The sequence below is a fragment of the Equus caballus genome, chromosome 8, assembly GCF_041296265.1.
Source record: "Equus caballus isolate H_3958 breed thoroughbred chromosome 8, TB-T2T, whole genome shotgun sequence".
NCBI lineage: Eukaryota > Metazoa > Chordata > Mammalia > Perissodactyla > Equidae > Equus > Equus caballus.
Genome location: NC_091691.1, coordinates 69,192,851 through 69,220,771, shown reverse-complemented (window position 1 = coordinate 69,220,771; position 27,921 = coordinate 69,192,851). Strand labels below are relative to the sequence as shown.

The following is a 27,921-nucleotide window of genomic DNA, read 5'->3' as shown; positions in this document are numbered from 1 at the left end:
GATCACTCAAATGCCCCAAACTACTAGTCATTGCAATAGTTATATGCTCTCTATGTTATCAGGGACTGTAGTAAAGGGCTGATCCTGCATGCTATTGCAAGGAGGCTATACCTCACTGCACACCTCTGGCCTCCTTGCACACAGAGTTCAATTAGTAGCTAAGGATGAGTTCAAATAGATTTAAAAAATTAGTCACTTTTGAGACCTTTATGGGGAAATTTAACTTTGTCATCTTTTCAGCCAGCCAAAAAAGAAAAGAAAAGAAAGAGAGTCAGCGGGAGCTAGCTGAATGTGCAGATGTGGCATCATTGGAGCATCTAGAGATGAGGGCAGGCTCAGTATCTGCTGAGTAGCCAGCAGTTCCAGGACAGTAAAGACTGTTTTAAGGTCACAGGTATCACTGTCGAAATGCAGGGCATTGGCAATTGCAAATATTCAGAGAAAATTGGTACTCAACAAAGAGCGAAGGTCAGTATATCTAGGAATTTTTTTTTAAGTGAATATGTTTATAAATTTGCATTCCATGAATAATACCTTGGAAAAGGTGACCTCTTCTGGCAATCCTGTATAGGGCCACTATTCTTAATCACTCTCTTTTAGATCTCCAAGTACACAACCTTTAAATTAGAAAAGATGAGTTTTCTGCAGCTATGCCAAAATCTGTTCTGGGCCCATCGGCAAGAAAGTGACTGTTTGGGAGAGAAATAAATGGTCCACTGTTCTGGATAACTCCAGAACCTGAGAGATCTGGGATATCACAGATTTCACTTCTTCTTTACTGTGTGTCAGTTTGGGCAGACCTGGACAGGAGCTTGAGCAGCAGCAGCAGCCTCGTAGCCATCATTTGTACCAGTTAGAAATTGTATTTGGGTGCACGTGATAGAGACCTGAGCAGAAAGTCTAGAGTTAGGTCTTAATAATAGGCCAGCATGGACCCAAGCTCCTTATACCTTTAGGCCCCATATTCCTTGACAACCATTTTTTTCCATTTGGAGGCTCACAAAATAACTGATCACATTCATACTCTACGCAGAAAGCAGGAAACGAGATAATGAGGTTTATGTACCCTTTTAAGAAGCTTTAAGTTAGAATTCAACCCCACAACTGTTGATTGCATCTCATTAGCCAGAATTTTGTCACATGGCCACATTTAGCTATAAGAAAGGCTAGAAACTGTAGTCTTTTACCGGGGCTCATAGTTACCTCAATAAAATAGGGTTGTTGGGATATTGGTTACTCAAGTCACAGTTTCTGCTGTATCTTTATTCACTTAAAAAACATAGGTAAGCCTTAAACCAAACAACAAAGTTCCTTTCTAAGAACATGTAATCTTATAGAGTGTTAGTGGAGATACTCACCATAGTAAACAAATAAAGAAAAGCACTTGTACATAAATAAAGACATAAACTATCATCAGGGGGGATATTGAATAATAGTTAATATTCTAGTGTCTAGAATAGTTCCCAGCATAGAATAAGTGAAAATTATTTATGAAATAAATTTATCACCATATTTATTTACTTATTAACTCTTTATAGAATGTCTACGAAGTGCCAGTAGCAATGCAAAGGCCTTTACGAGATAAAGACTCAAAGATGATTATGACAAAGAAGGATATTCATAATGATGAAAGCATTAATTCATCAGGAAGATTATTATAATAACAAATATAAATAAACATGATTTACAATAGAGTCCTGAAATATATGAAAGAAAAACTGACAGAATTAAAAATAGAAATAAGCCATTAAACAATAATAGTTGAAGAATTAAATACATCATTTCCATAACTGATACCACAAAAATAGAGAAAATTGTCAAAAGACATAGAAGACTTGAACAATATTATCAGTTAACTAGACCTATCTGACACCTATAGAATAATCCACCCAACAAGAACAAAATACACATTTTTTTCAAGTGTATATGGAATATTCTCAAGGATTCACCATATTTTAGACCATATAACAAATGTCAACAAGTATATAAGGATTGAAATCATGCAAAGTATGTCCTACTACCACAATGGAATCAAAGTAGAAATCAATAACAGAAAGAAAATTGTGTAGTACTCAAACATTTGGAAAAGTAAATAAAGTACTTCTATGTAACCAATGAGTGAAATAAAAAAAAAAACAAGAGAAATTAGAAGATATTTTGAAGTGTGTATGAAATCAAATTATAATTTATGAGATGCAGCCAAATGAGTTCTTAGAAGAAAACTTAGAACTTTAAAGGCTTATAATAGAAAAAAGAAGGTTATCAAGTCAATTATAAAAGTTTTCAGCTTATTAAACCAGCAAAAGAAGAACGAACTAAACCCAAAGATTGAAGGGCAGAAATAATAATGATCAGAGGACAAATTAGTGAAATAGAAAACAGAAAAAGAATAGAGAAAATTTGTGGAATCATAAGTTGGTACCTGAAAAGATAAAATTAACAAATTTTTTGTTAGACTGACTAGAAAAAAAGAGAAAAGGCACACCTTTTAAAAATCAGTGATGAAAAAGGGAACATCACTAAGGATCCTACAGAAAATAAAAGGAATTTAAGAAAATAACATGAGCAACTTTATGTCAACAAATTAGATAACTTAGGTGAAATGGACAGTTGCCTAGAGACACAGATTACAAAATTGACTCAAGGAGGAATAGAAAATTAGAATAGACCTATATCAAAGAAATTTGATCAGGCATTACAAATTTCCCCACAGAGAAAAGCCCAGACCCAAATGCCTAATAAATTCTACCAAATATTAAAAAAGAAATAATATCGATTTTTCACAAACTCTTCCAGAAAATAGAGAAGGATAGAAAATTTCCCAACGCATTCTAAAAGGTCAGCATTACTCTCAATAAAAGCCATATAAAAACTTTTAAAGAAAACACCAGGTAAATATCCCTAATGAATATAGACACAAAGTGTTCAGTAAAATATTAGCAAACATATAAGACAGATTATATACGATGACCAAATGTGGTTTATATACTAGGAATGCCAGGATGGCTTAATATTTGAAAATCAATGTGATACATCATATTAATAAACAGAGCTCAAAAAGCACTTTATCACCTCAACAGATGCAGGGAAGGCACTTGAAAAAAAAATCCAACATCCATTTATGACTAAACCTCTCAAAAAACTAGAAATAAAAAGGAATATCCTGAACTAATGGAAGGCATCTGTGAAAAAACTCAGCTAATTTTATACTTAATGGCGAAAATATGAATGCTTTACTCTAAGATCAGGAACAACACAAGAATGTCCATTCTTGCCACTTCTATTTAACATTTTACTGACTGTTCTTGCCAGTGCTAGAGAATAAATAAGTTATACCTCCAAAGGAAGTTGCAAAAATAGTACAGAGAGGTATGTGTTACCTAATAATAACATTTTACATATTTATAGTACAAAATCAAAGTCAGGAAATTGATATTAGTATAATCTACAGAATTTATCACATTTCACGAATTGTACATGCACTGGTTTGTGTCTGTGTGTTTTCATGAAATTTTATGAGGTGTAGACTTGTTTAACCATGACTACCATTAAGACAAAACTATTTCCTTACCACAAAGATTTCCCTTGTACTATCCTTTTGTAGTCAAATACACCCTTAGCCCATTGACCCAACATCCCTAATCTCTGGTGACCATTAATCTGCTGTTTATGTAATTTTGTCATTTGAATAATTTATACGTGGAATTATGCAATATGTAACTTTTGAGATCGGCCTCTTTGTTTTGTTTTTTCACTCAGTATAATTCAGTGAAGACATATTTAGGGTGCCATGTTATCGGTAATCTGTTCCTTTTTTATTACTGAGTCTTATTCCATGGTATGGATGTAACACAGTTTGTTTAATCATTCTTCCATTGAATGATATTTGGGTAGTTTCCAATGTTTGGCTATTACAGATGAAGCAGCTATCAACATTCATGTACAGGTTTTTGTGTGGATATAAGCTTTCATTTCTCTGTGATAAGTGTCCAGGAGTGCAATTTCTGGGTCATACAGTCAGCATGTATTTAGTGTGAATGTGCCAGTCATTATTTTTTTGTAATTTTAGATATCCTAACAAATATATGGTGATATCTCTTCATGATTTTAAACTGCATTTCTCTAATGGTTAATGATGTTTACCATATTTTAATGTGCGTATTACCATATGTATATCCTCTGTGACAGAACAACTGTACATGTCTTTTACCCATTTTCCAACTGGATTTTTTTTGTTTTGATTTTCTACTGTTGAGTTTTGAGTCCTTTATGTAGTGTAAATATGAGACATTTTGCAAATTTGCAAAAATCAGTTTGCAAATATTTCTACCAATCTTCATCTTCACTTTTTATCCTCTTAACCAGAGCTTTTTCAAATCAAACATTTTTACTTTTGATGAAGTCCAATTTATCATATTTTTATGGCTCAGAGCTTTTATGAAATGTCTGTGTAGCCCTAGGTCCCAAAGATTTTTTTCTATGTTTTCTCCTACAAGTTTATAGTTTTACATTTACACATCAATCTATTATCCATTTTGAGTTAAATTTGATAAAATGAGTTATGTTTAGGTTGGGGTTCAATGTAATTTTTTATTTATTTTTGCTTGTGGATGTCTGATTGTCTCAGCTCCATTTATTGAAAAGAGCATTCATTCTCTGCTGAATTACTTTTGCATCACTGTGAAAAATAAGTTGATCTTTTTATGTGGATCTATTTCTCCAGATTTTATCTTCTCTTTCATTGATCTTTGTGTTATCTCTCCACTAATACCACCCTGTCTTGAACACTGCAGCTATATTCTAAATGTAAAAAATCCTTTACTTTATTCTTTTGTTTTTTCAAAATTGTTATAGCTATTCTGGTTCCTTTACTTTTCCATACAAATTTTAGAATAAGCTTATCTATATGAAAAATCTTGCTATGATTTTGAAACGAATTACAAAACATAGACAAACATTTACTATTTAGTTTTCCAATCACAGTACATCTCCATTTATTTGATGTCTTTTATCAGTGTTTTGTAGTTTTAAGCATACAAGTCCTGATCATGTTTGCTAAATCTATATCTAAGTATTTTATTTTGAGTATTTCAAAGTAACACTTTGTCTTATTTTGGGTTTTCACACATTCATTACTATTTTATAGAAATACAATTGATTTTTCTGTGTCAATCTTGTATGCTATGAGCTTGTTGAACTTATTTATTAGTTCTAGAGTTTTTATTGTTGGATTTTAAAAAATATTTTGGGATATTCTATAGAGACCATCATGTCAACTGCAGACAGGGCATCTTTATTTTTTCTTTACAATCTATAGGTTTTTATCTCCTTTTCTTGCCTTATTGCACTGGCTAGGACTTCTGATTTTTTTATTCATCCTATTAATATTAATAGGGTTGGATTGATTAACTTTCAAACATTGAATCAGTCTTGCATCCATGAAACCCCACTTGGTTGTGATATATCACTGAATTAAATTTAATAATATTTTGTTGAGAATTTTACATCTATGTTCATGATATTGGGCTATAGTTGTCTTATTTTTTATTTTCTTTCTCTCATTTTGGTCAGAGTAATACCATCCTCATAAAGTTAAGGTTGACAGCCTTCCCTCTTTTGTCTTTTCTGGAAAGGAATGTGTGCAATTACTACTAATTCTTCTTTTAAAGTTTGGTAAAATTCTCCAGTGAAACAATCTGTGCTTTGAGATTTCCATTTTAAGAGATTTTTAAGTGTAATTTAAACTTATTTAATGGTTATAGGATTATTCAAATTACCTATTTTATAATAGATGAGGTTTTTGTAGCTTATATTTTTCATGGAATTGGTCTATTTCATTTAAGTTGTCAAGTTTACGTGGCTGGTATTATTTACAGTATTCCTCTGTTATCCTTTTTATGTCTTTGTGGTCTATAGTAATGACCAATACTTAATTCCTGATATTGGTAATTTGTGTTGGCTCTCTTTTTGTAAGTCTTGATAGAGATTTGTCAATTTTATTAAACTTTTCAAAGAACCAGCTTTTTGTTTTATTTATTTTCTCTACTGTTTTCTTGTTTTCAATTTCACAGATTTTGCTCTTTATTATTTCTTTGCTTGTGATTGCTGTGGGTTCATTTTTCTCTGATTATTTTTTTAAATTTATTAATGTGAGAATGTATATTACTGAGACCTCTCTTCTTTTATAAATTAAGCACTGTATTACAATTCTTTGACTCAGTTGTATTTTGGCTACTTTCTATGTGTTTTTATTCTACATATTGTATTTTCATTTTCCCTCAGTGCAATATTTTCTTTTTTAATTTCACTTAAGTCATCCTCTTTGAACTACAGATTATTTATAAGAGTGTTATTTAATTTCCAAGTATTTGGAAATTTTCTTCTTATTTTTCTGTTACTGATTTCCAGCTTGATTCCAATGCGGTAAGAAACACACTCTGTATTATTTCAATTATTTTAAATATGCTTAGGTTTATTTTATGGCCCAGGATATGGAAAAGGATATTCAGTTAGTAAAATTATAAACTACAAAATCTTAATACATATACTATAGACCATAGTCATCAATTTAAGTAAGGAAACAAGTGTGAAAAATATGTGTGAAAAATCCGCCTGAAGAATAACGTAAGGAATGTAAAGAAAACGAATGAATAATTGGTCTTGAAATTGAATCACAAAAAAATGGCTTATGAGCTTTCTGATTGTTCATTTGGCAGTAAAAATCAAAAATATTTTGGGCAATCTTTTCTGTATCACAAGTATGAATGCAGGAGGAAGGTTTATTTGATAGAATTTTTTAGTGGCTGTGTCAGTTTTTCTTTGTCAAATCTATTTCTTTTCCCTAATAGCATCCCAGTTTTCTTGTTGTTGGAACAGTACCTATTCTCCATTGTTTGTAATTTGATTAACTTCATTTTTGCTTATATGAACTCCAATGGAGGAACAATTTAGTGAGTAAGTCCTAGTCATCTTGCCAGAGAATTTGAATCCTGAGAAAATTCATGCAAAGATTGGGGACTGGCTGGAGGCAATTCATGTCTGAAGGATCCTTGGTTGATACTTTCTTACCATACTATTTCAGTTAAACAGTTGTCCTAACAGGTTTTTTGTGGTCTCAGTTCTTGCTTAATGTCTTTCAGAATTTTCTGACTCTTGACCATTTGAAAGAATGGACATTCAACTTTCCACTTATTTTGTGGAACTGGACTCCTGCCACCAATAACCTCTCACTAAAGCCCCATGTTTAGAAAGCAAGGGTTTATAGTTATTGCAACCAAAGCCTAATTGTGATGCTAAAAGGAGTTTTCCTATTTAGACTGTGGAGTTGCTAGAAAGAGAGTGTATTCTAGTGTTTAAAAGTTCAAGTTCTGTCACATACTACCTGTGAAACCTTGGGAAATTTCCTTAGCCTTCTTGTTTTTTAATTGGGAATATTAATGTTACCTACCTCAGTGAGCTATTGTGAAGATGAGAAGAGTTAATACTGGTAAAGAGGTTGGAACAGTGCCCAACCCGTACTAAAAATTCAGAAAATATCAGAAATCTGTTTCTATCAGTCACTTGTGAAAAGCCTCACAAAAGATACCAAATTTCAGGGGATTTTTGAATATTGGAGGAGATCAAAAGCAATCTAATTATTGTCTTCGGAGAAGTTTTGAGTAAGAAAAAAATTTTAAAAAGTCATCAAGAAACAGAAGTCCTTAGAAACACATTTAGGAAACTGAGTTAAATTTGAAGGTAATCAGCGAGGAAGATCATGAAAATTCTCACACATCTGCCCCTAAGCATCTTTCAAAATCAAGCTTAAGTCTGATTTCAGTTCAGACCTTTCCCAATAACTCTACCTTCTTCTTGACCTTAGGTAGCACAATTAACCTGGCAATTAATTATTGTCTGTAGTAAATCTTTGGTGACTTTTGGTTCTCTTTATCCTCTCTCCACATGTACTTACCTCTTACTTATCTGTCCAATTCATTCTCTTTTCTTTAATCTCATTACTACTTCTGTGTTTTAGGCCTGTGGTATTCTCACCTTGACTTTGCAATAGCTTCTTTTTTTTTTTTTTTTTTTTTTAAAGATTTTATTCTTTCCTTTTTCTCCCCAAAAGCCCCCCGGTACATAGTTGTGTATTCTTCGTTGTGGGTTCCTCTAGTTGTGGCATGTGGGACGCTGCCTCAGCGTGGTCTGACGAGCAGTGCCATGTCCGCGCCCAGGATTCGAACCGACGAAGCACTGGGCCGCCTGCAGCGGAGCGCGCGAACTTAACCACTCGGCCACGGGGCCAGCCCCTGCAATAGCTTCTTAACATATCTTTCCACTCTAGACTTGACACCCATTCCCAAGTGACTTATCTGTATTTCTCTTCCTTTTCCAATCTATTCTTCCGTCTCTCAGCAGAATAATGTGTCTCAAAGTCCACAATCGCCACCTTCTCTCCAAAGCCTTTTCAGATCCCTGTCTCATAATAAACAGAGTTAACTGTTACCTTCCATGTAACTTCTTTAGCATCTAAATAAGATCTATCACAAACTGAAAAATATTCCAGTTTTCCTACCATTTTTGCCATGCTTTGAGTACCTACAAGCAAGGAATATATTTTATTCCTGTTTGTATCCCTCATATCCTAACACTATATATTTCACATAGTAGTATTGCTTAAGTCCACTCTAAGTTAAAATAAATCGCTATTTAATTTTTACTTATCTGTGTCTTATCGTCATACTTTTTCTTCTTTGAGGTAGGAGATCAGACTGTATTTTTTCATTCTTTCCACTGCACCTAACAAAATACTATTCATAATGATTCATTAAATTGTTAAATTGAATTGAGCTGAATTGTATATCTCAAGAACTGGAAAGAGAGACAGCCAAGTTCTTTTTCTTTAATTTTGTTGCTTATCTATTGTGAAGCTTTGAACAATTCACCTAAATACATAATACTTCATTTTTCTCAACCCCTTAACGTCAATAATGATACCTTCATTCTTCCTCTAGTGCATGTGTAAATAATTAACATACTTTGTAAGGATTTGGAGGATGCTGGAGAAGAACATTATTAGTTATCATCAGCAGCAGCAGGAGAAAAGGCTTGCTAAGTACTGATATGCGCATGATTCTCTGCAGAGCAAGATAAGTGGGCAAGTTCCTTGCCCTCTGGGAGCCGACAATCAAAAATGCACAAGACACCCAGATGTAACATACTTAAAGAAAATATACTCAAGAGCACCCAAAGACAAATGCCAAAATAAGATTATGCACTTCTTGAAGCCAGGCATTAATACACAATGCATTAAACAAATTAATAATCCAATCATATCTTGAGAAAATAATTTCATCATTAGCTTATATTAGGTAAGCTTCTTGCCCACTTGTATAGACACCTTAGCCACAAGGGTCAAAGGAAGATAGAATCCAGGCAGGGAAAGAAACTTCAGATTCATAAAGAACTCTGAATTGACTAGGCTGCTAGACTGGAACCAGAATGGGATGCGTGTGTGCATACATGTGCATATGTGTACGTATGTGTGCACAGAGGAATGATGGTGATAGTGGGGTAATGAAGAGGGCAAGGATTTAGAACAAACATCAGGAAGAAGTATGTTGTCATTATATAAGCGTGGCCCATTAAAGGTTTTTTAAGCTCATCACACTTGTTTAAGGAAAGAGGAATACCATGATGAGTGGCAAGGCTTAGAAGAGGAAGCTCTTTGGCAATAATGATAGCATAAAGGATTTGAGTGTGAACAAAACTATAGAGCTAGGATAACAGGTAATAGATTCTAACTTCCTATTAGCTAAACAGGCTGTCTGTCATCCTAGTTCAATGCCTTGGACAGATCTCTGGTACCTTTAGGAGAATAAAGAACAATCAAGAAACTGAGGGTTTCACTGAAATTATCACATAATTAATTGGTTGCATAGAAGGAAAACAATAATGAAAAACTATACTGAGTAGTGTGACAGAACATTCAGCTTTTGACCAGGTAGGCTGGCCATGTGTCGATATATAGCCACTACACTGATTCCTATTAATCCTGGCTTTAAGATGGTCTATAATGATGTTAGTTCCAGGAAAATTGAGTAAGACTACTTAGCCCCTGGCTGCAATGGGCAGCTCAGGTCCAAAGTGACTGCTTTTTGAGTCTGTATTCCAAGGGGCTGGCAGGACCCCAGGCAATTCACAACTGAATCACTTTGACCCAAAGTCATTTGTTCAATCTTGGTTGACAAAAGGTAACAGAGACTTTCTACTGTTTGGAAAACAAATGGATCTCTTGGCTGTTTTCATAAAGATCGACAGAGAGTTAAAATAGCCTGAGGTTAATATTATAAATCTTTCTAAAAGAGATTTTCAGAACATATTCTTTATCCCAGCATTGGATCAATCTCACAAAATGACATATTTTCCAACTACAGTGAAGCAAAACAACTTATTCTTGAAAAAGTTGAAAATATTAAGAAAGCTCTTCCTTTCCTGGCTTTTTGTGTGTTTGTTTTGTTTACCCTTTTATTCTTGAACATCAACCAAAGAAAGAACTCAGACAAAAATGTGTGATGAATACAGATTGACCTTTTCAATAGCTTTGTGCCTATTCACCTAAACTTTATTGGTGTCAGAGAGCTCCCTGGATGCCCACAGTGGGTACAACCCTATGGTCGACTATCTTGAGGTGTGGCTTTTAACACTGTGGAATAGGAGAGACAAAAACAGAACATGATAAAGGAGGCCAATCCCTAACCCATATAATCATAAAGACCTGCTACAAAATTAAAATTTGCTGGGAATGTTGACAAATAAATTTTTTTGGCACAGTCTTATACATGCCAATTAAATAAGAGAAGAATTAATAATAAAAATTAACTTTGATCTTGGAAAGAAAGGATACTTTGAGGAGATATGAGGGAGTCTAAATTAAAATTGAAACAGTGAGCCCAGGGACAAGAGTCCAGGGAAAGAATAAAGGCTGTAGACAAATAGAGCAGACTATATCATATTTATACCACTTCCTGATAAGTCTTACAGTTTTGTTTTTATAAAATACTAAAAACTTGCCACTTTTTTTCCCTCTTGTATTTTTTGTTCAAACTTGTTGACATCTCTTCTTGCACTGGAAAGTTTTTGGAAGCAGAATGACCTGACTTTCAGTTGTAGAGTCATCACTTACTGGCAGAGCAAAAATGAATGAACTTTCAGATTGTCCTCTGAATAACAGGAAGGCAAGTTTATAGCCCTGACTCTGCTCTCTTCCTTATATGGCTTATAGTCACAATTTGCTTGTTATTCCTGACTGTGTGTATGTGTGTCCGTGTGTGTGTATGTGTTCAGACATGTGGGAGAGTTGTTCCTATCCCATCTTAACTGCAATTTGGAGCAAAAAGCAGGGTTCAATCTCATTCCCTTTGAGGTTGGAGGATATCATAATAGCTACAATGATTGGTTGTTTAAGAATGCTTTATCTCTCAGCCAGAATGTCTGGCTGGGAAACTGCATCATGAAAGAAGTCTGGAGGGTATCTCACCAGCCAGTATATTCTAGCCGCAAGGACTTTGTTAGGAAGATAATCCTTCATTCTTCTTACTTTGAGAAAGAAAGCTTGGCCAAGAAAGCTCTCTATGAAATAGATAGAGTAAAATAAAGCTATGTTTAGTGTTAGTGGCAAAAAGGAAGACACAGTGAAGAAGTCTACTAAGAAGGTAATTTTTATACAGAAAATATAAATTTTAGAAAAATTTTAAAAACTGGAATCAAATGTGATGCAATTTTATGTTTATGATACAAAATGAGTCCACCATATATATGTATATGTATGTATTTGTGTGTATACCTATGCACATACTTATGTGTGTACATCTGCATCCAAAGAAAAACCCGACCAGTGCAATATTAAGAAATTAAAGTTGATGAAAGGTGGAAGATCAATCTACCTAAAGCATAAGGACATGAACAGAACACTGCTGTATCTCAATGAAACTGTAATTCAAGAGAAATTTATTTTAATGTCTTTAGTTTTACATTTATAGAGTCACTAAGGGTATGAAGGGTCCTTTAGATCTGTAGCACATTATCACTTTTTATGGGGGAAATTCCATGAGAATAATATTATCTCATTTGAAGATTAAAGAATGATTCTTTTTCCCAAATGTCTACGGGGGTTACTCTTTCTTTTCTTGCTATTACCTGCTACATTTCTTTAGTGTCCATTACAGGATCAACTGAATGAGTTTTTCATCAAAATGGCATTGACTGCAACAGAGCCTGAGAAAACTTGCTCTGACTCTCCTTCAATACTTGGAGGTCAAAGCTGTCTAAGTCTTGGTTTCTAATTCTGGCTCTCTTCTGCCACTTCCTAGCCTTTCTGAGCCTCAATTTTCTCATCTGTAAAATGAAGTAATTGACTGTAACGGTCTCTAAAATCATTCCTAATATTAAAAGAGAAAAATAAAAAACAGAATAAGAAGGACAAAGAGGACACTTAGGAATATTTGGATACCGTTGCTTCATGGTCTGGTAGAGAGAGACACCATTTGTCATCCACAGATCACGGACTGCAGAAAACACAGTGGCAAGGTAGAAAGTGCAGCTCATAGCTCTGAGGCCGACTGCACACTCATTGTTATGTAATTTTTATTTGGTGCCAAGTGGGTGCACAGTGTGCCAGGAATTCATACTTCAGAAATAACAACGGTGCACACCCAGACAAAGAGCTTAGATGGAATGTCTTTGTTCAGGGAACAATTAAAATATATTTGTACTGAATGATAAAAACCTTCCCCAAATGTAAGGCACTGTGGCAAAGCACAAGGTGTGGTTGCACTTTTCAGGCCATAATGCAAATGCTATTTCCCTTCACTTGCCAGTTATTATGGAACTAAGGTTAAAAAGAAAAAGGATTACAAGAAAAGCCTAAGTCTTCATTAAGTGGCCAAATGTTAAATATATTGCAATTTTTAACTCCACATGGAATTAGAGATTTATGTAACATTGTGAGATAAAATGAAGGGACATAGGATTGGTAATTTGAGAAATGCTATTCGTTCTAGAAGTCTCTTGGGCAATCTCTCTCCTTTGGTGGAATAGGAACTCTATTTCTTGATCCATTTCAAAAGGGCTTCCACAAAACCAAGATCTATCAACCAAGATGGCTCTTTGACCATGTATCTTGTTTCCCTTGGCAACTTCACTCCTGAGACACAGGGATGCTCAGCCTCAGACCCCTAAAGCTAGTGAAAATAGAAGAAAGAACTGCATTTCCTACAGAGGAGTCATCCTGCTAAAAGTAAGCTAGGTTTTCTGTACTGTAGACTTCAGTCGCCCCATTAAATGTTGGCTTACACTGTTTTCTAGGGCTTTCTTGCCTATTTCAGCTTCAAAACTAAAGAATTTCAAACCCTTCCGATATGATCTCTGTTTGTCAGAAGGTCATACCCTTTTGTGACTTGAACTTTGTTCAAAGCTTGAAAAAGTGTCTCAATCACAACCATATTTTGTTTTTCTTCAGAGCAAATTTTGCAGCATCATTTGTGATGGAAGCCACTAGGTGCTCACTCAAGCGACATCATCTCTCATCCAGAAGGAGAAAATCAATTTTTATTCTTCAAAGAAGAGCAGCAAGTAGTATTTGTCATTTATATTCAAAGAAGAGTCATTAAGCACTTTTTTTCTCTCTCTACCTAGAGTCTTAAAGAGGGAATTTACAGGAAACAGATAGATATGAATTAGCTTATGTGTAAGGCCAAGTATCACACAAATGTCTTTGACATTCTGAAAATAATCCTAAACTAAAAGTTGAAAATGAAAAGACAGTCTATCTGAATATTTGCTATTATTTTAGTGGCAGATTCAGTAGGTCATACCACTTAACTAAGATCTGGATTGTAGTTTACATTTTTATGTGATGAAGTTTAACTTTCACACAGAGGAAAATTTTGTTCACAGACAATTATCTTAGAATGTCACTTTCAGCAATGAAAATTCACGTATGTTAGCCATTTAGTTATATTCAGTTTCAGAAAATAGGAGGAAGTTGGCACTTAATGTCTATTTGTTTGAATGAATGATTACACAATGCATGTTCTGGGGAATGTAGGGTCACAGCTGCTTTCTTTTATGTTGGAGATAATATACCCTATTTTTCGGTTTTAGGTAATAGTTTAATATAATATACCCTATTTTAATAGTATAATAGTTTAAGATAATATACCCTATTTTTCAGTTTTAACCTTCCATTCTTGCTCTTCTTTTTTCTTTTCTTAGAGAGGCTATTTAATTCTTCATCCAGTGAATATGTAATAATAAAATAAGAAAACGTGTACTTATAGAGCTAGGGGTAGTTAAAGGTACTAACAGAGTCTATGCCTCCTTTTTGGGACTAGGCTTTCCCTGAACACATCCCAGAAACAAAATGAGAGCTTCAGATAAAATGTGTTCTGCTGGTGTCAAGAGGTAAAATGCATGAAAAACAAGCAGTATAACAACGTAGAGATTATTATAAATAGATCTATAGGTAACAGAGCACAAGATAAGTAGATCAATTATTATACAGATAGATGTTGATGTTGAATACCTAGAACGTACTTGGCATGTAGTAGGAGAAAAATTAATATTCTTTAAAAGAATGGATAAACATTTACATAAGTAGGTTGATAAACTATCTGACAGTATAGCACAATGTGTAAAAACACAATTTAGTGTCAGACAGACCTCAAAATTGAGTTTAAGCTCAGACACTTCCTACTTTTTCAATGGACACGTAACCTTGACCTTTACAAACCTCCCTTTCCTCATTGATAAAGTAGGTATAAAAATAATTATTTTCTGAGAATTAAATTTATCTTCTGAGGATTAAGTTAATATTGCTTAGGAAAAGGCCAATCAGGTAAGCTATGCTCTGCTTATGTTGTTTTTTCTTCTTACTATTTTTATCATTACTAACAGTCTAACAACCACCAGCTGTAATAGAAGAAAATTACAATTTCTAGTTCTAGGATTTAAAGCATATTTATGAACAAAAAATTGTATCCTAGACAAACACAGATGTGATAACTAATTTTGGACAAATGACCAAAATGTCCTCTGAACTTTAGAAGTCCATTAACTATTTCTCTAAGCATTCATTTGACATCTCATAGGAACACTGTTCTCACCTACATGCTTACTGGGCTTCTGAAAAACCACCCAAATTTAGTTGGGAAGATGAAAAGTAAACACAAACCCGTGAAACTCTTAACCTGCAATCCAAAAACCTCCCAAAAGATTCATGTGTAGATTTCAGTGGGTGATGAATTTGGATGGGGAAAAAATTGCATCTTTCACTTCGTTAACCTCTAACTAAATCTTATCATTTCCTTCATTTATGAATGTAAGCTACAAACTACAATATTATTATCAGTTCCTGAGGCTGTCGACAGTAGACACCACAGATATTTTCACATTACATTACTGTTGTCACAGATACCTTGAAACATCATTCAAAATCATAGTAGTTGTTAGATCTACTGTTAAATTGTGTTATATGTGCAACAATCATACATAGCACTACATCAAAAATTTAGCTTTTATAATATATCGTAACTGTATTTTAATATAATTGGTTTCTTGTATAATCTTAGATATTTTATTTTATCACTTAAAATCATTATTCTGAGAAGGAATCATAGTCTTCACCAAACTGCTAATGGGGTTCATGGCACAAAGAAGGTTAAGAATCTCAGGAATAAAGAGATGAATTGGAGGAGAAAGAAACACGATGATTGTCTAATGACTGAATTTTATTATGCAAATGAATGAGTATGTTAGGTAGCTCCAGAGAGAAATAAGACCTCTTGAATGTTAAAAAATGGTCACCTATATGAGTGGTAGGACAACCTTAAAGCAATGGAATGGACAACAATGATTGGTAGCATGTTTTGGGAACAGGATCTTCATACTGGGTTGGTTATGTTCGCCTTAAAAGAATATTTTAAGTTGGCTTCTAAAATTTTCATTATAAATATAGTTAAAAAGAGAATGAATTCTGTTGTATTAACATTTCCAATGAAATAGAGTAACTACAAAGGTGATTTAATACCCACCAGTGTTTGTTTAACATGCCATACAAATGGGTTCTTTTTTATAGTTGGAAGCTTTACATCCATCCTTTATCTTTTTAAAATCATATTTCTGTTCTTCTTCCCTCACAGAATTGTATTTTATTTTATAAATAGTACAGAAGGCATTAAAGATTGATATTTTATTAATCAACTTGCATATTTCTTTGATACAAAATATGTAAATAAATTGAATTTTTAAAATATTTCTTTAACCAAAGTGATCTAAGTAGTAAAATAATACTTAAAGAATGCTATCATTACAATGATTACTATTAGGCAGTTGATCAAAGAATAAATGTAATAAAATATTTGATAAACAATTATTCATTAAAAAAGAAAATAGTGGACTATTTGAAATGCATCATTTAATCAGTTGGTTGGAGGCATGTGGTAGATGGTATGAATCGATGACCACAATTATCCTTCCCATCCGAGCCCCTTTTCAGTCTGACTCTGTATTTCCTTCCATCAAAAGGTGAAGTCTCTTTTCCTCCCCTTGGATATGGGCTGGTTGTGACTTGCTTTGGTCATCAAATGCAGCTCAAGTACAAGCAACTTCTGAGACTAACTCTTGAAAAAGCTTGAAGCTCCTATCAGCTCCCTCTTCAAATACTCTCATCACCATGTCTGGAAGCTCAGACTAGACAACTGAATTATAGGAGATTATGGGGAAAGAGAAGCCCTGAACCCAGCCCTCCCAGCATATAAACTGAGCTCCACCCTAGACAACCCATCAGCTGAATATAGCCACATGAGTGAACCTAAGCAAGACAGACAGAAAGACACTGTATAGAATTATGAAAAGAGATAAATTATTGTTGTTTTAAACCAGTAGGTTTTGGGATAATTTGTTTTATGACATTAGACCACTATAAAAAAAAAAGGGGAGCAATTACAGTGCCTGATTAAAGAAATGGCCCAATTGCCCCCTTGCTTGGTGTTCTTCTGACTTTTTCCTTGGGTCAGTGAATTAGATTATGACTGTGAAATTGAGGTAGAAAAGAAACAGCTACATCACAAATAGTTGAGGAGATGGACACCGCAGTTGAGCATCTAGAAATTGATTCTCTTAAATCTGTCCTTGTCCTTGAACCTCTTGGAAATTCTTTACACACACCCCAGCTGAGGATCACTGTTCCAGCCTGAAGGGCATGATAAGGCTGTACAACAGTGATAAGGTATTTCTGAAAGAGTAGCAAGAGAAAAACAGCAGCTTCTGAATTGTATGTTCATTTGAAGAGACGTCCTGAACTAATCCTGAGGGAGGTCAGAAGCACGAGCTCCACTTGGGCAAAACATAATCAGAAACAGAGGGGCAGAAGCAGCAGAGTATTCGGTTTTACTCAAAGATTCACTCTCTGTTTTGGTTAGCTTATGTTGGCAGCATGGTGAACGCAATGGCTGTCCTGCTCAGGGTAATGTTACAGACACCAGGCAGTCTCCAATTGCAGGTATATCGATACAAAACATTTCCATTTCTTGACCAACTACTTGATCGTAAAATATATATTATATCCATATCTCGAAGCAATTCTGTATTATGGCATTATCACCATTTCATAAGTGAGAAGAATCAGAAAGTTTAAAATAATTTATCCAAGAAAGCACAGCCAGTGGCTGAGGTGGACGTTAATCCCCATTTTATATGATGCCAATATCATGCTCACAGCCACTGTGAGTGGGAGATTGGATTAGCTCCTAGGTTCTTTCCAGGTAGAAAGTCTATCTTTATGCCAACTGGATAACTGCCGGTATAAGAGAATCATCATGAGCATATGGTGCTGTGTGAGGTCAGTTAAGGACAAGTAACTGTAGGCTGGCTGTATTGGAGAAGGTTTATGGAGGATGCATGACCTGAAGTACATTGTCTAAAATGCATAAAAGTGGGTAAGTGGAAAAGCATAAGGACAACTGAGACAAGGTAATGGGGTAAGGAAGTGCATAAAGCAGAAATTAGCCTTGCTCTAGATGATTTACTGACAACATTGGCCTGACTAGAAAAGAGGGAATGCACAAGGGAGAGAGTGAGGTTGCATATGACAGAGTAAAGACAGATTACACAAGGTCTTGAAAGCCAGGCACATATAATAATGTAAATGGAGGCGGAAATGTTACAGTTGAAACGTTAGTGATATTTACTCAACAGATACTGAGAAAAAGATGTTTTTGTCCAAAGACCCCAAGGAATATTTCATTCCAAAATTTTATGCTTTACATTGATTCTGGGGATAGTACATAGTATGTAACACCATCAATTTCCAACATTTTGCACATTCACACACACACACACACACACGTACATCTACATGTATATATGATTTCTATTCTGGAAGCAGTGGGCTTGTTCCTGTACCTTTAAGCACTTGAATAAGTGAAATCAGCCAAGGGAACTTAAGGTAATATAAAAATAGAATGTCTGCAGTCCAAAAGAAATCATGAGTTGAAGAGAAAGAAACGAAGTAAGATTGTAGGAGGTCTCAGACAAACACCAGGATGTGGAGAAGAAAGAACTGCAACAAAAAGCCTGAAAGAGCCAACAGGTAGCAGTACCGGGAGCAGCTAAGGAGAACTCGGGAAAAGGCCAAAATGATTACTGCTGCCAAGCAGAGAGATATATTGATGCTTTCTTTGTTTTTTTTTAAACCCTTTTTTTAAAAGTCTGAATCTTCCAAGATTAATACAGAGAGAAACAGCACGCTGGTCTGACTTTTGTGGATAAACCTTTAGGTCTTAAATGATGAAGATATTTTCTTTTGTTGTTTTATGTTTCAAAGCTATAAAAAATTTCTGTTTTAAAGTACTCATTACCTTGTCTTTGCAAAGGGAACAATAGATTTCTTTTGGATTGCCTTTCTGAAAAAAGAGGATCACAGAGCTGAAAGTAACCTCAAAAGGTTACTCTGTCTTCTGCAGAAGCAACACGGAAGGCCCTAAAATTTTTCTTTCTGTTCACTTATTCATTCTTTCCATAGTATGTGTTAGCACCCATTAACTGAACAACTGGTCTGTACCAGACACCTTGCATATCATTGAATTCTTACCATTGCACTGCAACAGATATAATATTCTCATTTAACTTTAGAGAAGTCATAAGGCAAAATAAATAGCAATAGTTTATAGCAAAGCTGAGACTGGATCCAATGGCAGCAAACTTGCCACTTAACATATCAATGCCACACAAGGTGGTCCAGCCCTCTTTGTGGTCCCTCAAAACTTCCTGTGCCCTCATGTTCTGCCATTCCTATCCTCCCCAACTCCACTCTCCTCTCGGAAGGGATGAAAGATCCAGAGTGTGTACATTTTCAGTGAATATAATTTGTGTGGTTACCTCTATGAATGTTACTTGTGTTCTAATACTATGAAATGGAAAATTTGACTCTCGGTTGGAATTTTAAGCATTGAAATTAACATTTCCTACACCATCCCTATATCTAAAGATCCTCAGGGATAGGCTTGTTACACACTCCTTTGGTTACCTTCCCAATCTTTAATTACTCTTCAGACCAAACGTGACAAAGCTGTTTTAAACCATATCCACTCGGACCTACAAAGGTTGTTCTTGCAGGCATAAGCCTGTCCTCGAAGTGCTGTTGTCAGCCCATCTATCTAGCTGACAGCACCTTCAAGCTGGTACAATTCCTGGGTCTGCTTCTTTTTCTATCAAAATTCGTTTCTATTTTTAGAGTTGACCTAGGAAATAGGGGTGTTCTTGTAAGTAATTGGGCTCTCCCGTCATCAACTCACTATAGGTAGATAGCACTTAGTATGTTCTACCTTGGTAGAAAATTAGCAGTTGTTTCTTAGTTGATTAGTTGTTTTCATGCTTGGCAACAATGTCAGCCCTCTTAAGAAGCCTGGACCCCGCCTGAGTAATTTAGGTAATGGCTACCGGGGTGTACAGTAATCTTTCAGTCCCATCCAGTGAACTGTGGAAATGCCAATGATTTTGCAAAATCCCAGAGGATTGTGGTCCTACAGTCTTCTTTCATTCTTATCTCTATTTTTGATGAATTCTTCTCACTTAGGTCACCATTTCCCTTGGCAGTGTCTTCTCTTTGCTTCTACTCTTCTCCAAGATTAACCTAAGCCATCACCAACACAAGATATTTAGTTATATTCAGCCAAATACTTCTCAAAGTTTGCATTCAGAGAAAGGGAATTAAATCTCTAAATAGCAAACATACAGCAGAACATTATATTATCCAAATTCTGTTTCTAAAACCTCAACGCCCACCACCACCTCGGATCTCTTCCTTTGTCATCTTCTCTGGGGATCCTCCATTTCTGCCATATTGCTCACGCTTCAAATGCTTCCTTTCCTCTTGTCTGTTTCTTTATTTTTTCTTTCTTAATCTTCCTTCCCAGGCATTATCACCTCTTCTCTCCCAGGGCATCTTACTCAAGGATATGTCAAATTTTAAAAAATGACAATAAGAAATAAATATATACATACATAATAAAAACTGACAAAAATAATCATTGAGGATAATTTTCTTGCCCTTTGTTTCACTTTTCTGTTGTCTTTGACTGGCCTTCCATAAACAAAACAGTCCATCAAGTTGGTTTAGACTTAAGCCCTGTCTTTAATAAGATATTTTATTTTCTTCTTGGTTAATGGCATCATTGCAATGCTAAAATTTTGGAATCAAACTAAATGGACAACAAAATAATTGTGGTTAAATAAATTCTATTATACTCATTATAAAATACTATTCAGCTATTAAAACTATGTTCTTTTAAGTAATATTTGATTATATTGACAGATTATGTATATGTATACATATATATGCCATACATATAGATTTCACATAGATGTATACAGACAATTTTGATTTTTAAAACGGATTAAATGCTCAATTAAAGAAACATTTAAACTATTAATAAAAGGAAAAGTGCAAGTAAGAAAACATATCATTGTTGAACAGAAAATACATACCAATTTACATGTCTATCCACATCATTTAAAAGTACAATTTGCTTAAACACTTACAAAAATTGTTTTTATAACTTAAAAATATAAATATTTGTCAAATTAATTAGTGAAAATGGTTTGTTATCATAATTTAATTTACATTTTTTGTTTACCAGTGAATGTCCTAAAGATTAAATAATATTTCAAGAATATTGAAAGTTTGTATTCCTTCTTTTGTGTCTTGTCTACTATTTTTCTTTAACCATTTTAAGCTGATGTTCAAAATTTTAAATTGATTACTAAGTTTTCTGTTTTTAAGAATATTAACTCACTGTCAGCCATGTATATTCATGCTTTGTTTTCACGTTAGTTTCCTCTGTGAAGGCATATAGTCAACATTATCCAATTTTTTTCTTTATCTATTTGATGGTAATGATATTTACTGAGTGATTTCTATGAGCCAAGCACTGTGCTAAGTGCTCTATATTCATTGTCTCTTTTCGTCTTCCTAACGACTGGATGATGAAGGTCCCATTATTATCCCTGGTTTACAATGGGCAGATTATGATTTAGAGAGGTAAAATAGGCCAGCTAAGGTTACATGGTTTGCTAATAATAGAGACAGAATTAGAATGGTTTGACCTCTGAGAGTATGTTTGTAAGTACTGTACCATACTGCCTTTATAGGATCTATTTCTGCGCCTTTGCTTTAGTAAGATCTTCATCCTAAGATTCTACACATAGCTATATACATTTCTTTTTAGATTTCTATGGCTTTCATTTTATATTTGGATACTTAAATTATTTTATTTAATGTTGGTATAAGTTGTGAAGTATATATCCAACTTTATTCAATAAATTATTTTGGGCAAACCAGCTGACATTTTAGAAAAAAATAATATATTTTTTGTGCACTGAAAAAATGAGAATTGAGTAGAGACTTAAAGAATGCATTAAAATGGAGAGAGGTGTGACAGGATAGTTTGTGATTGGGGCTTAGTACAAGCTGAAGCACATAATAAAAATGATACTATGGAATAAGAAAACTGTAGAAACCGGCTTAAGTGATGTGCAGAATTGCACATTAACTTTGGATTGTTAAATTGGGGTCTGGTCTTAAATGCAGCTTCTCTATGGCACTCTGGTTAACCAAGCATGCTGCTTGGAATCCCTGGAATCATAATTATTTCGTGTTTATAACCAGCACCCCAGAGCAAAGTTAGAGGTAAACATAAAATGTTTTTAATATCTCCTCTCTCAATCACTCAGGGATGTGTCTGTTCCTATTTGAGTACTCCCAGGTAGGAAATAGGCTAAAGACAGACCTTCCAGGAGAAACAAGTTGTTTGGTAACAGGAAACAGAAAAAGAACTACAGATTGAACAAAAACATTGGCCTAATATCATTTATTCCGGGAGACAAAAAATGTAAATTTTATTTACAACTGTGACTCACCTTTAGCATTGATTTTTGATTTGATGTTTTTCTTAAGAGCCCTCCCAGCACAGTGAAATACGGTAAGAAGCTTCCCTAGTCCTCTCTTCCCTTTCTCCTCTTCTTTTCTAGACAAATAAATAAAGGTAATTTTGCTACTATAATCCTGAAAAGTTTTGTTGCTAGTTTAAGCCCTGAGCATACCTTTCTGTCAGAACCTAAAATATACCTTACTGATTCCAGAGGAATTCTTGGCTTTGGTTATATTTTTAAATATGGTCCTGCAAAGTCACAGTTGGCCCTCCCAGATGCAGTGACAGCTTCCAAATTCATGGCAACCATAAGAAACACAAATCTGCATTCAGGGCTTTATAGACCAAGAAAAGGGAATTATTTCAAATCAAAAAAGACTCACTAAGGTAATTTTTGTTGGGCTGGCTGAAAGGAGCTATTAGTCACTATTCCTTGAGAATTTTTCATTTCACCTAATTACTCAATCTATATTATAGATAGGTTTTGTTTTTGGTTTTTTTTAGTTGTCTCTGGATAGAAAGGCAATTAATAGTAAAGCATCAAAATAATTCTGAACAACTTACCCACTATGACGTATGGTTTCAGAGAACTTGTGCTGTGGCGTCAGGCTGTCCATGCACTATCATCATAATCATCAGTGGGAACAGTTTTGTGATGACAATTCTCTCTTCCAGCCATTTAGGAACATTGCCACGTGTGATAGGGCAACAGAAAGATTTTTTATTGAGTCCTTTTACTGAGAGAGAAGGGATTAAATAAAGAAAAGAGAAAAGAATGGCTATATTTACACTACTCTTGTGGGTAGATCCTCACTCATGAAAAATTCTTGGCTAAAAAATATAAACTGGAAGTTGACATGACAATAGAGCAGAACCTTCAAATCTTACTTATCTCTATTGGGATTAACTTTAACTAAGTTTGGATGGAAAGGGGCAGTAAGAAGCAGAGTGTAGATCTTAACTTCAGGTGTTTGTCAATGTAACTAGTCAATATAGAGATGACAGAGAATCCTCAAATGTTAATTCCCTGCATTCTGTGAGGCTACAGTGACAGTTTCTTTAGAGAAATATGCTATTTGCATGTCATTTTTACTTCAAGGGCAAGATTTTTTTCCCAGGATCAAAGTTCTTCTAAGAAGAAAAAGTGGAGAGTTGCTTTATGCACAAAATTTAAGACATTGGGTCATGATGAGAAACAAAATTGATTATTGAAATGAATGGATAGGTAATTAGATACGTAAATGTTTATAGGAAAATGTATGGTTTTGGAAGATAGTTATCATAATATCATATACTCTCTTCTCTCGACCTATATTTATGGGTAGTTATTTTCTGGATGAACCTAGAGATTTCTACTACAAAATAAAATTTTACTTCCAGACTTTAGACTTTAACTACCAATAAAATGAAGAGAACGAATGTTCTAATACTAATGTTATTCATAGACATAAGTGTACCACAAGTACAATGACAAGATTAAAACTGCTCTTAATTTTCTAGAGTGTGGTGGAATGGTTACAATTTAGACACTGTTTAGAGTCAATCAGGTCTGAGTTCAGATTCTATGTCTTCCACTTATTTACTGCATGAGCTTGGACATGTTACTTTATCTCCCTGACACTCAGTTTTTTCAACTGTAGTAAGAAGATAAAATACTTTGTAGAAACCAAAAGTAAGTGAGATAACACATATGAAACACTGAATGCAATGCCTACCCCAGAGCAAGTATCCCTCAATCATGACTATTTTATTAGTAATAAATACTTTAAAAATACGTGTTAGGAAGCATACAATTGACACTTGATGCGAGCTGCAAATTAGATAAACAGTCATGAGGTCATTCATTCCTTAATGAAACTCAGATTGTGGATGTACTTCCTTTTAGCTCTCTCTGATTGGAGTTTAGTGGATTTTTAATAGAAGAGCTAGAGTGGCACAGGACTGGAAGTTAAATTTCATGATAGAACTCCAAAGGTCAATACTACATGCTGGTTGTCCTCATTCCACTCAATTATATGATTTAGTTAAGTTCAAGCATTGTGATACTTCACTTTGTATTGCCTATTTTTTCCTCTGTTTATTCATTATATCTACCCTCCCTTTGCCTCCCCAGCTATGTCTCATTTATCTTGAGCTGTGGAACACAGTTCATCATGTGGTAACTCATCAATACAAATTGGTCAGTTGATGGCATCCATCTTTTTCTCTTTCCTTAGGGAAGAACTCCCCACTCTCCTGCACCCAGGGGAGAGTATCCCATGTTCATGTAACACAGAATGTGCAAGGATATCTGTTTGCTCTGTTACAATCATCCTACCTCTTAACTATCTACAAACACACGTGTACCTTTAAACAAGCTCCCCAACGCTGTCACATGGTCACCGAAAAGGGGGCTCCAGCTCTCTGGTCTTCTGTTCTGAAGTTAAGAACTACTTTCCTCTCTCCCCAAAACAATGACAAAAGCAATAATAACAGAGAGTTCAGAACTAATTGTAAATCTCTTATACTATACAGATAGGCTTATAAACCCCTTCTAAACTTCTTCCTCTGTAACCCAAATTAGATTTATTGGAAATTCCAGGCTCTGAATTGGCCTTCAGTAAACATCTTAGGTTGAATGGACTGTGCCTAATCCCCAGTTTTCTAGATCTAGAATGGAGGATGCTGTTATCTTTAACTTTCACCTACTTCCTTTGGATCTTATAAAATTTTTCCCTGTTTAACGCATTATGTGAAAGGGAGCTAATTTCCAGGAAGAGAGCTAATGTTTGTCACCAATCTGTGGCTAATCAACAGTAGGAGAAACATAAACACCCATGACAGCACCATGGCTTTTATTAAAACTTTTTTTCCCAGAGATTTTCTTGGAGTGTCTGGAACCATACTGAAACAAAAAAACACATAAACTTAGGCTGCTGTAACTAACAGAAATGTAATTACAATAATAAAAATGGCAGAGTTCTAGAAAAAATGAGAAAATTTTGATTCTTTTTTTCTATTTTGGAGATCATTTCTATGTGAGTAAAGAAAAATTATAACCTCCATTGGATATGTCAATATAATGTGGTGCTTACTGAGGGGCTTGAAACTCAGAAGCAGGAAAACCACCATAAAGGTATTGTGATAAGGTATGGAAAAGCCCTTTTATAGAGGTAATGAAGTATTTTTCTTTTGAAGCCCAAAAGATGATTTGCAGTGGACTTTCACAGCTAGGTAGTCTAAGACTTTGAGTAGATAGTGAAAAACAGCCTGCTTACACTGCAAGAGTATCAATGAGATTTTCCTGTTTGCGTCATTTGGAGCCAGAAAAGGACTGAGATGACTAAGCAAAACATCTTAGCCCACTGAACAAAATTAATACGTATTTTTATCACCCTCAATTTCTAACAGATTGCAAGAAATGTCTGGATGAAAAGTCAATGCATCTCTAAAGAATAGAAAAAAGCAATAGTAGGCCCTGGTGAATTATTAGATATGGTTGAGTAGAATCAATTTTATACAACCCTTAATATATATTTCTATGTCACAGGATTTCTGGCAGATTCTATAAATGTAATGCATGAAGTAAGCCAAGAAGATTTGTCCAAAACAAGATAAGATAAAATACGGGGTGGAGAATAATTAGATCCATTTGAAAATGAAATTAGATCAAACATATATTGTCTGGCTCCAAATAAAAAAGTAAATAAACCTAGAGAACACTGTTTTGCTGAGAAAATAAGATAGGTGATATTAGAATCTGTCCATGTCACACTGTACTTACTGAGACAGTTCCAACCATGCTGTTCTTACCTTCACCTACAGACTATAGGTTTAAAATATACTTTTTGTGTAGGTAAAAATGCCTTATTCTTACTCTTTTTATTATGGCAAACTCCAATCAGATTCCTGTCCACTCCTCATCTACATGCCTGGTTTTGACCTCTGACTCTGAGACATTAGTATTTCTTATCAATAGGAATAGATTCTGATTCCATTTTTAACTTTGAGTCTTGAAACCTATATGTTTCTAATGCTGCCTGCCTGCCTGCTGCTCCTGATTCTGTGCTGAAACCAAATTTAAGACTGTCCTACAGACTCTTTGGGTTCATTCTCATGGTTTGCCCCTTCATTTTATTTTCATCTTTGCCCAGCAATCTTCAAAAGGTAATTGAGATCACAGATGTGCCACTTTTATAGAGCAAAATATATAAATAATTTTAGCTAAGTTGATATCTTATAGTAGATACCCCTGTTGTGCTATTTTTTCTCCAAAACACATCATTATCATTCTCCATCTAATCCTTTGCTTATGCCACTCCACCCGCCTGAAACAATTTTCTTTTAACTCCTTTTGTTTATCTAACTTTCTTATCTTTTCATCTGTTCTCCCCCTGACTTAGTCCCTTCCTTACTTCATTCTCCTTCCCCACTTTTGGAGATTTACTATTTCATGTCTCATACTACCTTACCCTATCTTGGTTTCAGACGTACCATCTGGACCTACAGCAATACCTACTGGAGAAGAGGTAAGTCATGGGGCTGAAGCCAACCAACTAAGAATAAAATGACTGAGAGAAACAATCTGAGTGTCTGATGGCACAGCTAGACCTACGATTGGTTCTTATTATGGGAGAATAACAAAAAATCTATTTATTTTAGCCTATCTTAGGTTTTCCATTAATTTCAGTCAAATGTATTCTAACTGATAAAATAATGAATAAATATTGTTGAATGAATGAATAAATGTAGGCTTATTCATTCCTAGTTTTAGCTTCTGTAAACTTTTGTGTGTTTTGTTTTATCCCATTCTTTATAGAATTATTACTGGGTCTTCTATGCATATGTGATATCTCATCAAAATGAACTATAGACTCTTCAGAGGCAAAGGATGTAACTTACTCTTCTTTCTATCTCCACTAGATCAGTGTGTAGTAAGAACTTGATGATTATGATGATAACGATTGTGATGCGGTTGATAAAGATAATAGTAATAAAACACCTACAGTGAAAAGAATTTAATCTGTTATCAACTACAGACTTACTTCAATTCATGACTGACTATATTTTACTATTTTCAAACAAAGCCATTATGATAAACATTGAAGTCTGTTGGAACTATAACAACAGCAACTGCGCTTAAACTTACCACTGCTTTGGTCTCAAGTTGAAGAGATCTTCAAACAAGGTCTCTAAAGGAGAAAGCTTTGCCATGACCTCAAGCCCACGAATGTGCCTGTACAAACTCAGAGACAGTTCAATGATTCTCAGGAAAAAGCGACAGTTAGTGTGAGCTAAATTTATTACCAGCACAGCCTGTTCCTTTAATTAAGGGGTTTTTACTCATGATTTTGCTAGCAAAAATATGGTACTTTTTTTTCCACTCTATTTAAGGTCATTCTGTCCCATAGAGAATAAAAATGAATAATGATGGATCCAGAAATGCAGGAAAATGAGAGGACTTCTTCACTGAAAT

The 27,921-nt window shown here is 34.6% G+C and overlaps 2 long non-coding RNA genes across 2 annotated transcripts in view; both read right to left on the bottom strand.

The window, feature by feature from the left end:
• Positions 1 to 12,600, bottom strand: part of LOC111774733 (uncharacterized) — a 108,199-nt gene extending 95,599 nt beyond the window's left edge. Inside the window, exon 1 of the long non-coding RNA XR_002809925.2 lies at positions 12,491 to 12,600. This is a non-coding gene — a long non-coding RNA (uncharacterized lncRNA). The remainder of the gene's footprint in view (positions 1 to 12,490) is intronic.
• A 7,493-nt stretch (positions 12,601 to 20,093) lies between these two features.
• LOC138925396 (uncharacterized) lies at positions 20,094 to 27,696 on the bottom strand. The gene is made up of 4 exons (XR_011441487.1): positions 27,595 to 27,696; positions 23,031 to 23,203; positions 22,456 to 22,562; positions 20,094 to 20,170 (listed from the first exon to the last, which is right to left on the bottom strand). It is a non-coding gene; the product is annotated as an uncharacterized lncRNA (long non-coding RNA).
• Between the last annotated feature and the right edge of the window lie 225 nt (positions 27,697 to 27,921).